The 11,566-nt window shown below is 34.7% G+C and overlaps 1 non-coding gene across 1 annotated transcript; it reads right to left on the reverse strand.

The window, feature by feature from the left end:
- Positions 1 to 10,266: 10,266 nt before the first annotated feature.
- Positions 10,267 to 10,338, reverse strand: Trnad-guc (transfer RNA aspartic acid (anticodon GUC)). Its single transcript has one exon. It is a non-coding gene; the product is annotated as a tRNA-Asp (tRNA).
- Positions 10,339 to 11,566: the final 1,228 nt, after the last annotated feature.

Raw genomic sequence — 11,566 nt, forward strand, 5'->3', positions numbered from 1 at the left:
AAACATTGGAGTGGTCAAACTTTTCCGATAATTCGCCAAACACCAACAACAGTCTGTACAATATGCAACATTTTAGAAATGGTGACTCGCTGTCGCGGATAGCGTGATCTATTTATTTTTTTAAATGGTAGTTGCTGTAAGGCTTGTATTTGATTCGAGCACACAAAGAGGCAACAAAGAAGTTCCTTTGAAAAAAAATGAGAGCATCACATCACTGAGAATTTGCTGATGCAAACGCGGATGGGTTTGTGATTGTGTGAACATCGTTATCATCGATGATCACTGAAGTATTGTGGCATCAATGCTGAGATACAGTGATATAGTGTGAACAAATGATAAATAATTTCTTGATAGCTGGCTAATCTATTGGCTACTCATTGCCTACCAATCAGAGACACCTTTTCTTAACGTACTTCAAACAAACCTGTCAACATTTGCAAATTTTTGTATAAAATTCTTTTGTAAATATACTCAAGGCAGCCAGACTACCTAGCTCACCTTGCAAATGGCTAAATATGTTGTGGAGAATGATCATTATTATTACTTCTTAGATGCAAAGAAATCAATGAAGCTTCAAATCTCATTAGACGTGGGTGATCATACCTGCCAACTCCCACTCTTGGGTTGGCAGGTCTGTGGGTGATCACTGTGATTTACACCTACTTGTAAGTCACAGTGATGTGGTTTACATATGTATGTGATTTACAGTGCAACTGCTGTCAATTATATATTTATATAGATTTCTAGTATGTCTACCAAACAGACCTGGCAGCCTGACATAAGCTCCACCTCTTATTCACTAAAAGCATATTTTTTGTAATAAAATAATTGCAATATTTTCTGAAGTTTATGACAAGATTTACATAAAGTGCCTATTTATGATGATTTATGCCTCATCATATTGTTCCAATATTGTTGTTTTTTATTTTTTGAATGCAGGTTCATCTATATAAGCCACCGTAGAAACTATCTATTATTTATTTATATGATCGATTAAAAAAATTAAAGAAAATATTTGAATTTATAAAACATAATAAGTGCATTGTTCCAACTGCTTTGAGATCGGTTGTCAATTTTTTAAAAATATTTCATCAAAAACAACTACTGTTGTGACATCTAAAGAAAGTTGGACAGATAAAAGAAAAATAAACAGATCTATCAATAGATTGATCAATAGATCAATTTATGCAAAAATATAATCTAAAAAGTATTGAATCTAAACCTACAAAGTATAAAAAATAATGTTAATGTATCAAGAAGTCATCCCGTTGACTTTTTGAGGCAACAGTTTGGACCAATGACAATCCTTGTTAGCTGAAACTCATGAAGAGGCAACAGCTTGCACCAATGACAATCCTTGTTAGCTGAAACTCATGAAGACCAACATCACATCAAAATGTGCCCCTAAAAGTAAAGATGAATACTTGTTTACCAATTTATGAAATTTATTAGAAAGAGCCTAGAAAGAAACTGAAATAAGCTTATAGAGTTATAAAGTGGGACCAAGAAAGTTATAGGAAGGAGTCTAAAAAGTTATAAGGAGGAGCCTATAGATTTATAGAGAGGAGCCTATAACTCTCTAAGGAAGTTAAAGGAATAATTTTGAAAATGAAAATTTTGAAAATGATTTTTATAAAGCTTGATAAAAATGGTAATTTTCAAGTAAATGATAAATAAAAAGCCAAAAGTTTTTCTGTCTAACCACCAACAATGCTGAGTGTTCAAAACTATTTTATCATTCATTATCTCATTTTTATCCTCCGCTTGTTATAGTGGTTATTATTTCAAATTGCACATTCCATAACATAAAAAGTGGGCTCATAGCTAATCAAGTTGGCCAAAGAGATGCAAGCAATGCAAAAGATATCCGAACAAATTCTTAACTAGTTGCTGCAGAAAGCTGATATCTACAGTAGCATGTGTCAGACACGCCAGTGTTGAAGTCAGCAAGGAACATCGACTTGTGTAGCAAGTAGTTAACTAGATATCAAGTCTACAGAATGTTGATAAGCTGTTTACCTGACTAACAGATGACCAGAAAAAGTATAGACTAGCTATTGCATTATGGCATAAAAACAATAAGAACTATTTTCTGTTTGTTCTGAATCATAGCCTTAAACACATCAAACTTAAAAACTGCATGTAGTATCTCTTAAAGTGTACTCACTTCCGTTGTACCAGATGGTAGCAGAGCTGTAGGGAGAATAAAGAAACATAGGAATCGATGATGTGTAGTCCCATTCACTGCAGCCAGAATAAGAAGTGGCCGAAATCTGTATCCACCCCGACTCCTTAGTGCAGCCACCATTAGCAGAGTTGATAAAAAATGTTCGGTGAGAAGTGCTAAAATTAATACAAAAGATAGTAAGCCAGAGGATGTTTGACAGTTTCCGAACATTAACAGCTCGCAGGTTTGTAGTCTGACTTGATATCTAATAAAGGTATTAAGCTGGAAGCTGAATTAAAGTTCCTTAATATTATCAGTTTTTGAGTATGTAGTCAGACTTGATATCTGATAAAAAGGTTATACAGCTTTTTTACAAATATACAGTGCTGCAATAATGCCATAATTGTCCTGCCATTCAGTAAGGAATAATTATGCAGTGTGGAAATTCTCCTGGTTTGTGCGTTGTGATTTAAGTTATACATCCCCTCTGAGAGTTAACTTTGTGAGAGTAGGTGATCACTATACTATTTCTATCTTAAGGTTTTTTGACTCAACAAGCTGGTAATATATTGCAGAATGTAATACTTTTAATTTCTCAAGTTCTCCGTTTATGATAATAAAAATGCCGGTATCAACGCTGTTTAAAATACTTTTAAATTAACTAGTTGTAGACATCTTAAGGCCTGATCTTGTGAATGCTGCTTGCAAGAACATAGCAACTCTTAAAGGCGTGACAAAATGAATACAGATACTTTTTTGTGAAAGTATATAGGCTATTATACTCTTGGCTGCCTGGCCCACTAACTTGCTATTAAACCTTATAGTTGGAGGATCAGGATTACATACTTGTATTATGAGATTAGCTGGTTTTATGAATGTGTGAACAGCTAAATAAACTAAGGCAGTTTCTTCATAAAGAGTTAAGCATAGAGGTCAAGGTCATCAGCAGAGTCAAGGATTGCCAGCTTAAAAGTTACTTTGACCCAATTTGTCCAACACCGGAGAATGATCTTAAAAGAGGTTGTAGCGTCTTGCATTGGCTGTTTGTTTTACTTAAACTTACCCCATATGCCAAGCATTATGAGAAACTCCGCCATGTAGATCGGAGTAAGACGAGCTGTAGAATTGCCCAGAAGAGAACCAGTTGTTACTAGTGGTACCAGATGCGTAGAACTCAAAATACTGCAACAGACCTCCTCCGCTGTTTCGCAACTCTATTCGAACCTGCAGCAAGATAGACAACAATATAGGTCATCTCCAACAAAATGTCAAAATATTGATCTAAACCTTTCTGTTTTGGAAGTCTATAAGCTCTTGTCACCAAAATCCAGCTTCTGTGAGTATATAGCAGGCACTGGATTATTTTGAGACTAGACTTTATCAATTCAATAGAGGAGAAATTTGGAGTATGGCAAGTGGTCCCAGGAAGGTGATAGTGTTGCTGCTGCTTAACACAAAAATCACGCTTGCTGCCACAATTAGATAACTCCTTTATGCATCGCTGGGGCAATCACTCTATATTAAAGCCTAGTTGGAATTGAACCTACATGTAGAGCTAATCGAATGCTGTTACTACCTACATCATTAAAGAGTTGTGTCCTCCTACATGGTTTTCCATTGCTGCTTAGTCCTAGGACTAATTTATACTCTAATAACAGCAATAGGTTCAGCGTAAACACAAAACAGTAACGATTTCAGAACTAATGTATTTTCTTGCGACTTGAACATCCATATATATTGCCTAAATAAACAGAAATGAACATGGTGACTTCTATGGGTGAACAGAATACAAGTATGCATGAACAGTACTATTCAATATACAACATAGATACGAGCCCAAAAAAGGAGAAATTATTAGGTATTTTGGTGAGATCTATTCTCACCAACCTCTAGTTGGCCGGGAGCTTGCTGAAGTGCAGACTAGTCTGCATTTGGCAGATAAAGAAATTTTAGGTGAGGTTTTTGTCACCACCAGTGCTTTATCTGGCAACCACAACTTGCAATCCACAGATTAGTCACTACACACCACTAGGACACATCTGCTGAGTACATGTATTATTGAATATTAAGCTATCACCTCACTCCTCTATAGATTATAATATTCTACCATTAATCTATTTCTACAAACATTTGGGGTTTTTAGACTGATGAAAAGTACTAAAATTTAAATTTCAAAAGTATTGGTAATAACTTTACAATTTTTGAAAAAAAATTTTTTTTTTAATTTACTAACATAATGTCTCTACTAACAAAGATGTATTTGGTCCTGGTGATATTCATATTAGTCCTGTAGTGCAGAAAGTCCTGAATAAACCAGACATTCCTGTATGCTCCATTCTGCAGATGTACATCTAATGCACCTACATGTATGTTCTCACTCAAGTTTCCCAGTTTTGCGTAAGTATGGCACTTGTTCCATGTTTAGTTTACACAAAATTACGAAAAAGGACAGACATAATGCATTAATATTATTCCTGAATTCATAATGCCAATTATCACTGCCTCACTCTGTGCACTCAAAATAAGTTATGGAGATCGTACCTAGACTATGTAGGCTTCATTAAAGCAGTTCACTTATCCAAGGGTAACATTCTACGGCACTTTTGAGTATAGCAAATCTGCACCAATCCCGTATGCATTGTATGTCAAAATTCGTAGTGTTACTTTTCACGAAAAAAAATTAAATTTGTTTTTTTTTATGTTGAAAGTGTTCAAGTAATAAATCTTTTTAATGATTTATATTTATGAAAAAAAGATTTTGAGAATGGTAGTTTCGCAAGAAGTTTAATATTTCGCTACTTTACTAAATATTGCAACATTTACTATAATAAGACCTGTGTTCAACCGTACTTTATGATTAGGGATTGTTACGTTGGATGTTAGGGAAAAAGATTGCATCATCCAAGAATTGAACTCCCAACATGTAGCTTGACTGCCTGACACATCACCACCTCCACCAATCATTCCCCTTTTAATTTTAATAGAATTAGTGTGCATTCTAGTATTCCTGAATAATTGCACAGCTACTTATTCCCTGTGATTTATTGACACACTGAACTGCCAGGGTACATGCACATGTAATAAGAGAAATGAAAATGAATTATTTAAAAGATTGGTAGCTGAAGCTGTCATCTAACTTGACAGAAAGATGATAGACGGATTGAGCAGCTAGATAAAGGAGGTCAAAGATGGTTCTACCCTGTCTTAGTTATATCTTTATTTACTAAGGCTAAATACAGCCCTTAGCCATACAGACCTATTTACCTGCAAGTCACTCACTCACCCTATCTTTGGAGGACAGGCTAGTCCAGTAGTCTATCATTTGGTTCTTCAAGTAGCTATTACTAGAATACGAGCTAGTATACGCCATGTCTGCAATAGGAACCACTTGCTGGTAGCCACCACCCTGTAATGGAGACATTTACATGTAGATACATAGTGAAGATGACAATAAATTCATAAATATGAGTGGAAACTACTTGCTGGAAACCGTCAGCCTGAAATGAAGGTATTTAGATGTCAAGGAAAGATTATAAAGCATCAGTGAATATGAGTCATTTTCAACACTTACAGCTCAGGTAAGTTTTTAACAAATGCTGAGCAACTGAAATCCTACTTACGTTGTTATAGGCATCATCAGGTACCACACCTCCATATTCTCGATGTTTGGATATCAACTTCCAGCTTCCTGAAAAAATGAGTTTGTGTTTTTGTATATATAGGTTAGATATGTGTACAAGATTGACAGAGTAAGCTCCTCAAGATAATGTTTTACGTTTTTTTTGGGTGTTCACGTAATTTAGGTGTAGAAATTGAACTACTCTATAAGTTTTCCCATCTTTGTGCTGACCATCTTGCTGCCTAGGTACTTCAGCGAGACTACACTTGTTTACATAATACACAAATTTAACCAAACTCAAACAAATAAAAAAGTAAATGAATTTATGAATTTATCAGATTAAAAACTATATTTTGGACACAAACATAGCTGGACTAGTTTGTTGTTTATTTAAGGCTACATAGTAGAAGGTCATTTACAACAAATATTTCAGCTATTTGATCTTATTTCAGCTATTTGATCTTATTTCGCCTTGGTTCACCTAACTGAAAAGAAGATAAACAAGCAAACAAGTTTAGATGAAAGGCAAAAGGCAGCAAATTTTGAACAAAATATTTTAACTATTCAACTTTAACAAATTGACTTTAAATTTACAAGCTACAGCTAATATAAAGCATGTAATAAGTGAGGAGCAGTAAAACCACTCTGGGTTTTTCCCTTTTCCCAATTTGTACTAATCTCTGTTTAGCTATAATAAGTGATAACCACTGTGATTGGAGACTCAAGTAGACTTTCTCTTTCACCCTGATAACACACGAATTTAAGATTTAGAGCTTGATTAGCCGCTACTCAGGCGTGTATTGTCCAACTTTAATGGCTTCAACAAGGCAGGATATGAGGGAATAATTTAGATTACAGATCTTAACAATATTATAAAATTAACCATGCTCAGCGCGTCTGAAAATAAATTTACCTTATCGGCCATTTTAGACCATTAAAACACGAAAACATGTTATCCACACAATACACTGCGGATAAATATATGGTTTTCCCAAAAGTTATTAAAAGCTGATTTATTCTGTTTTTAAGTATTAATTTTCAAGAGCCTCAGATATCTTTAAAACTGTTTTCCCTATTTTTATACATATAATATTTTTTTGTAGTTAGAGCTCAGAAATAGCGACCAATGTGAACCAAGTTTTAGCTAGTAGAAGTAAAATTCTGCAGTGGTTTGGGCAGTCCAAAAATAAATGAGGGAATAAATAGAAACGCAGGTGTATTTGGTGGAAGAGATATGAGAAAGTTAAGTTATCATGAAGCCATTAAATACTCCTAACATCTGGTCATCTGGTTTCATTCTGAAAGTAAGGTCTATGGTTCTATTAAATACTCTTAACATTGGTCATCTGGTTTCATTCTGAAAGTAAGGTCTATGGTTCTATTAAATACTCCTAACATTGGTCATCTGGTTTCATTCTGAAAGTAAGGTCTATGGTTCTATTAAATACTCCTAACATTGGTCATCTGGTTTCATTCTGAAAGTAAGGTCTATGGTTCAGAAATTTATATAATCATGATCACCTACCCAGCAGGTGACAGTAAATTTTCACTCAATCCAATATTTTCATTAGCAAATAGTATTTTATTAGTAAGTGAACACATTTACTTGTGGTGACAGTACCATGATCAGACGCAATGCCTACCCGCATTCTTTGCAAAGTATCCAGTGCAGCTGGAAATAGATTCAACATAAGTCCAGTCAGAATGGAAGTTAGCTGTTGTCAGGTAACAATAGGCTGTGCCGGGGTTGTAACTGCAATGATGAAGACCACATTAGAGTGAGAGGGTCTCATCTCAGATAAATGTCAGCTCAAAATATCATCAGAATTACATGACTAATGAGGACACAAGCTATTGCTGTAAGTTTAAAACAAACTACATGTTTCAGTTTGATTAGTTTTTGGCTTTTATGATCATTTATTTCATCTTGAAAGTATTTGCCATAAAAAAAGCAGGAAAAATCGTAAAAGTTGAACGCAGAAATTTGTATACGAGAACTGGACAGAATGATGAAGTGGAAACAAAAGTAAGAATTCAGGTATTAACAGCAATATGGGTATACATGTAGCAACAGGAATAGAACTACATACACGAAGCCTGAGTTCCACCATACCGTCCACGTTACATTACCATTTATTTCATCAAAAAGTTCTGCTCACATGCAATGCAGCCTGGGTTAAATGCAGTTAATATGTACAGTAAGTAATGTGTAGGTGATGAGTAGATAATATGTAGGTAAAGTGTAAATAATTTGTAGGCAATGTGTAGTTAATGTGCAGCTACTGTGTAGATAATGTGTAGTTAATGTGTAGTTAACGCGAAAGTAATTTGAAGGTAATGTGTAGGTAATGTGTAGGTACTGTCTAGGTAATGTGTAGATACTTTGTAGGTAATGGTCGTTGCAGTTACTTGTTTTTTTATTGTAATTTAAATATTAAGTTTACAACCAAACCTTACATTTACACTACCTGCTGTGTCTGCTGTATATGATGCATATAGAATTTATAAGAATACAATCAATATTATTCCATATCTGGTGAACTGCTGTTTGCCTCAAATGTATGCTTGGAACCTTTACGAAAATACTAATTGGCTAGATTAACTCCTTTTTTAGTTTCAGCAGACTGCAATATAGATTAAGCAAATTAACAAAATTTTGTTTACCTTTATAAATAAATTTCAAATATTTTAAAAGTTTTAAAATTCATATTAATTGGCTACTCCAATATAATTCCACATTCTAAGATGATGTTGACCTGTATATTGGTCAAGGGGAGCAAAATATTTGTTCAAATTGAACTTTTTGGATTACTTGTAGTATGTCATAGTTTATATGTATGTATCAGTCTAGCTACTACTGCTAACGAGGCCGAGAGGGGTGGGGGGGGGTGTTGCGCAGAGAAATTTTTTTTAGGCTAAATGTCAATATTTTACTGGTTACACCGGCTAGGCATGCATGAATGCATGCTGATGCACACATTCAAGGGGCTTCAAGGCTGCAAGGCGTTTTAGAGCAAATCATTATTTCCATATCAACACCTGTGTTCCTTGTATAATGTCCAGTGAAATTACACACTCCAAACAATCAATTCATGTGCTGCTTGAATGCTAGCCAATAGAGAAAACGTTCCAAACCATCAAAGCCTGTGCTCCCTAGATAATGTTCAATGGAGTTAACAATTAAAGACACATTTTAACAACCTTTGTTTAATTTTGTGAGTAGCTAAAATAAATTAATATTTTGGCCGATTTATAGGTTTGGGAAAGTTTTTAAAAGGCAACCATCATATTCATTACTGACTGAATTAGTCAATAACATGAGAGCAATACAGAAGCCTTCAGAACAGAAACCAAAATAGTGGATCTCCGACTGATACCATTGAGAACACATGTCAGACACATGTCTGTCCCTTCATACAGAGATGAGCAAAAATAGAACCAGATACATACATATAGTCAGTGATATCATAGCCTTACATGTGATATCATAGCCTTACATGTGATACCATAGACTTACAAGTAGAGGCAGACATTCACATGAACATATACATATACACAGACATCAACAAACAAAACATAAACTTGAAGAACGCTTGTTCATACCTGAAGGTTTGACAGCTAGACATAGTCTCTAGGCAGAGTCGATAGCAAGATGTAACATCTCCAATTCCATTAAACGTCAGTTCATAAAGATGGTCGCTCTGTCCGTCTCTTATCCTCAGGTTAGACAGATACGAGTAGGAGCTAGATGCTGTAACAGAGTCTATCTCTTAGCACGTTGAATTTTATCATGGTTCAGCAATGTCAAGGTCAGATGATAACAAGGACAGTTGCTATACTGGTGACTTACGAAAGCTTTCACTGCGAGAGGAAGTGGAGAACATAAAGTATGTGTTGTACGAGCTACTTGAACCAGCGTTAACATTGGTGAGATATTGAAAGGCAGTATGTTGATGGGGGTATGAGCAGACGCCTGAACCATATCTAAAATAGTGAAACGCTACTAAAACATTATATATACTACAGCGTTTATGTTTATCAGTAGATGATGATCAGACTAAAGCTTATGAAGTGCAGATATACAATAATAGTAAGCACTAACCATGATAATAGTAGATATTAAAGTGTACATAATGTTGAACACAATGAAAGTGTACATACGTGAAGAGTTTGCAATTAGTAGAGTAGGAGCGATAGCAGAGTCTATAGCAGTCCTCAACATTGCCCACAACACCTGATGTCTTTAAGTTGTTATTACTGTCATCCATGCTTGAGCCAAGGTACATGTACTGAGATGGGATGTGCGAGTATGAGTCCAAATAAATTGTTGAGCCTGAAAAATGAATTACAGACTGTTACACAGGCACAGCTAAGTTTGAACATTAATTTCCATCACAAATATCCAATAAAACCTGTTGTTACAAGAAAGCCGAAATACTTTGCTGATGAAAGTTGAAAAAGTTTTATAAAAAGACAAGCTCTCCGTGACGGGGAATCGAACCCCGGTCTCCCGCGTGACAGGCGGGGATACTTACCACTATACTATCACGGATTTGCTGATATTCTTATATTTATGATTGTAGTTATAGCCATTAAATTGACAATATTAGCATTTTGATCCCATTATGTTAATTTTATATACACGTAATACACATAATTGGAGTATTTGCTTTAACAATGACTAATCAGCATAATTGTACCAAGTAGTTACGAATATTCATGATAAAAAGACACTAGCTCTGAGTCTTTCAAATGGGAATAACTCGGCATGTTTAATGTTATTTCATATACAACGAAATTGCATGATTTTCAGACAAATTAAGTTGAATGCTGTTTGTCTATCATTATAATACACCATAATAAAATACAATAAAATGCAATATGGCATGATGCAAAATAATATAATTAATTGAAATATGGCATAACTTGAAAAACAATACTATTTAAAATAAAATTATTGCCAATAAAGTAATATCTATATATATAAAACAATACTACATAATATAAAAGAAAGTAACATAAAGCAATTAAATAGATTAAAATATAGTTTTGCGCATTATAGCGTAATACAGTATAATGTATTATAGTATATTATGATATAATATACTAAAATATCTCCAACACTTGAGATTTCTCATGCTCACAGCCTTACAAATCTATGCAGTAAATTATTTTTGCAGACTGAATAATAAACATGATAAATAGTGAACAGAAAAGAATAAATAAGAGGTACATTTGGGCTAAATGACCTTATGACCTTATATCTCAGCCACCGTGCAATAATGGCAATAAATTGGACAAGCGATACTTCTAGTGTAGTAGATTGTCAATAAACAGGTGCTAACAAGTGCTTGTTCTTTACATGGCATGCATGATTGACCAGATTTGAATACAATAATCAGTCTAAAACGACTTCAGTTCACGCCTTCAGCGTGTGACCAATTGGAGCTGTACAGCGTATGACCAGTCAGAACTGTACAGTATGCGTGACTTATCAGATATGTACAATAAACATGTATGTGACCTTACAAATTTCTACACTGTAGGCTACCACACAGAGCTGTACAGCTTGTGCTACCTTCAGAATTATACTCTATGGTAAGCCTTACAAAATTGTACAATATAGGTGGGTTTGCAGATTTGTACTGCATGGACGACCTGACAGATCTGTACAGCATGAATTATCTAACAAAACTATACGATAGGAATGATTCACAGGTCTATACAATATCAGTGAGCGAGAGCTTACGCTGTCATTGTCAGGAACTAGCCTACCATAT

The sequence above is a fragment of the Watersipora subatra genome, chromosome 10 (assembly GCF_963576615.1).
Source record: "Watersipora subatra chromosome 10, tzWatSuba1.1, whole genome shotgun sequence".
NCBI classification, from domain to species: Eukaryota; Metazoa; Bryozoa; class Gymnolaemata; order Cheilostomatida; family Watersiporidae; genus Watersipora; species Watersipora subatra.